Source organism: Phoca vitulina, unplaced genomic scaffold (genome assembly GCF_004348235.1).
Source record: "Phoca vitulina isolate PV1807 unplaced genomic scaffold, GSC_HSeal_1.0 scaffold51, whole genome shotgun sequence".
NCBI classification, from domain to species: Eukaryota; Metazoa; Chordata; class Mammalia; order Carnivora; family Phocidae; genus Phoca; species Phoca vitulina.
Window position 1 is genome coordinate 2716036 of NW_022589754.1, and position 3781 is coordinate 2719816.

Here is a 3781-nt window from a genome sequence, read left to right on the forward strand (position 1 = left end):
TCCAAATTCATTTTATCATCACTACATTACCCACATAGCAATGCCAAATGAAAAGATTAGAAGACCCCAAAACGATATTTTACTATCCCTGGTGAATCTAAATGCAACATTTTTCAACGAAATATTAACAAACAGAATTTAATAGCATTTTAAAAGATTATTTACCATGACCAGGTAGAATTTATCCCTAGGATGCAAGAATGGTTCAACATATGAAAATAAAACTATGTGATACACTAAGATAAAAAAAAAAATCATATGATCATCTCAATGGATGCAGAAAAATCATTTGACAAGTACCACATCCTTGCATTGCAAATCTCTCAAAAACTTGTGTATAGAAGGAACATACTTCAAAGAAATAAAGGCCACAGTGACAAACACAACCAAACTCATACTCAATCATGAAAAGTTGAAAGTTTTACCTGTATGGTCAAGAACAAGACAAGCATGCACACTTTCAGCACTCTTATCCAGTATAGTACTGTAAGTCCTAGATGGATCAAACAGGCAATAAAACGAAATAATTAGAGTGGGGGCTATCAAATTGTCTCTATTTGCAGATGACATGATTTTACATATAGAAAATCCTGAAGACTCTACCACAGACTTGTTATATTTAATCAACAAATTCAGTTAACTTGCAGGACACCAAATCAACATATAATAATCAGTGGTGATACAACTACATTTCTGAAAAATAAAGAAAACAAATGGTAGAACTTGGGGAAGATGCTGGAGTAAGAGGACCCTAAGCTTACCTTGTCCCAAGGATACAACTAAATAACACCTGCAGCAGTGTAAATTACTCAGAAAATGGACCAAATATTGGAAGAATAAACTCCACAACTAAATGTAGAGAAGAAGCCACATCAAAATTGGCAGGAAAGGCAGAGATGTGGTCAGGAGCTAAACATACTGGTAGGACTCTTTGTGGAGAGTGGAATGCCATGGGCACAGAAAGGGGAAAGAAACAGAACCTCACACTGGGGGACCTGCAAGGGCAAGGTGAATCCCGATAACATTTGGTTTTGAAAACCAAAGGGGCCAGTTTTTATGAGTTCTTACAAACAGTGGGACTTAAAACCTGAAGTTTAAAAAAAAAAAAAAATCAATGGCTCAGCTCTGAAAGAGCCAGGAGGGCAAGAGGAAACTGAGTCCCTGCCCATAAAGAGAGAGCATAACAAACATCCCATATGGACAGAACATATAAGCAGCAATTTGAAAGGTGCCTGAGGCATATGGAAAGGAGTGTTATTTATTCATTTTAGAGCCTGTCCGAGATGAACAGAAATCGCTAGGGAATTCCTCCTCCAGGAACAAAAGAACCATTTACCTCCCCCGCACCCAGCATAAACACAGAGGCACCTGGAGGACTGGCTATCAAACTTGCTAGCACAGCTGTCCAGCCTTCATATGCTGTGTTTCTGCCAAAACACCCCTCCAGACATTGCCTCGGTCCCAGCACTACAAGGTCACTCACATGGTACTCAAAGCTTGCTGGCACTGCCCATTGCAATGTGCTTCTGCAGCCCCAAAAGGTCTATTCAGTCTCCGTGCTGCAGAGCCCCTCCCTTGACACACAAAGCTTGCTAGAACTAGCACCCCAACAAGCAGCCACTCCAATGCATTTCCTCTGTGCTGTGCTTTGGAAGATCCACCCTCACTTATATGTTCTCAGCCTGGGTGATGCTGCAGCCTTGACAGTGTGCAAGCCACCCTTACAATGATCAGCACCACTCCAAAGTGATTCCTGCCCTGGAGAGAGGGAAAGGTAGACAAACACACCAGTCAGACTGCTGTCCCAACAGTGGGCTGGAGGAAAACAACTAGTCTGACTAAAGGTCACAACAACCAACAAAATCTTCTCAAGGAACAACACAGGGAAAGCACCTATAGCACCTGGTGCTACAGCATCTCTGGCAAAAGTCTGGTCTGACTCAACTCAAGTACAAGACATCCCCAAATGGTTTCCTAACACCGCAGGGACCAAACACTGCCCACAACAGACAAAGAGAACAACTACAAACAACTGAACTAAAGGATAAAAGTGGTTCAGCTACAATAGCAGGGCAAACACATCACACATAGGAGACACCTCTGGAGCACCAGGTTCTCATGAATAGGGGACACTACATGGCAGGGGTACTATAGCACCTTTTCTCCAAAAGGCCACTATTTCCAGTGCAGAAGATGTAGCTGTCTTTCATAAAATAGAGAAACAGATGCAGAAAGTGAGAGAAAATGAGGAGACGAGGAGCATGTCCTGAATGAAAGAACAGGACAAAAACATAGCAAGAGACCTAAGTGAAATGGATATAAGTAATATGACTGATAGTGAATTTAAAGTAATGATCATGAAGACACTCACTGAACTTGAGAGATGAGTGGAAAACATTAGTGAGACCCTGGAAAAAGAGATGGGGAATTAAAAAAAAAAAAAAAGGAACAAATGAGAGATGCAGAACAGAATAAATAAAATTAAAAATACACTTGATGAAATAAATAACAAGGTAGAGGAAGCAGAGGAAAGAATTAATGATCTGGAAGACAGAACAATGGAAATTAATCAAGCTGAGCAAATGAGAGAAAAACTAATTAATGAAAAGCAACTGTAGACTTAGGAAATTCAGTCACTTCGTCAAGTGTAATAACATTTGCATTATAGGAATCCCAGAAGAAAAAGAGAGAGAAGAGGGGGCAGAAAACTTATTTGAAGAAATAATAGCTGAAAACTTCCCTAATCTGGGGAAGGAAACAATTATCCAGATCAAGGAGGCACAGAGAGCTGCCCAACAAAATCAACCTAATGAGGTCCACACTAAGTAACATTGTAATTAAAGTGCAAAATGTAGTGTAAGAATAAAAATATTAAAGCAGCAAGGGAAAAGAAGACATGCAAGGGTAACCCCATAAGGTTATCTGCAGATTTTTCAGCAGAAACTTTGCAGGCCAGAAGAGAATGGCATGTGCTGAATGGGAAAAATTCTAGTGCTGGAAGGAAAAAATCTGCAGTCAAGAATACCCTATCCAGGAAGGCTACAATTCAGAATAGGACAGATAGAGGTTTTGAGAGAAAAACAAAAAACAAATAAAAAAACTAAAAGAGTTTATGACCACTAAACCAGCCTGGCAAGAAGTATTAAAGTGGATGATTTGAGTGGAATGAAAAGACTATAAATGAGAGTATAAAACATGACTATATCTGCAGAAATCAGTCAAGGGATTCAGAAAATAAAAGGATATAAAATACAATGCCATATACCTAAAACATGGGAAGGAGAGCGGAGTAAGGAATGGTTTCAAACTTAAGCGACCAACATAACAAACTGCTATGTGCAGAAAATGTTAATAGAAACCTAATTATAATCACAAATCAAAAACCACTAATAGATATGCAATGAATAAAGAGAAAATAATCCAAGTATATCACTAAAAAATCCAGCAAGCCATGAAAGAGAGCAAAAGAAGAAAGGATCAGAGAAAAACTATAGAAACAATAAAATAAGTAATACAGTGGCAATGAATACATATATATCGATAATTACTTTGACTGTAAATGGACTAAACAATCTAATCAAAAGACACAGTATGACAGAGTGGGAAAAAAAAGACCCATCTATATGCGGCTTACAAGGGACACATTTTAGGGCGCCTGGGTGGCTCAGTTGGTTAAGCGACTGCCTTCGGCTCAGGTCATGATCCTGGAGTCCCGGGATCGAGTCCCGCGTCGGGCTACCTGCTCAGCAGGGAGTCTGCTTCTCCCTCTCCCGCTCCCCCC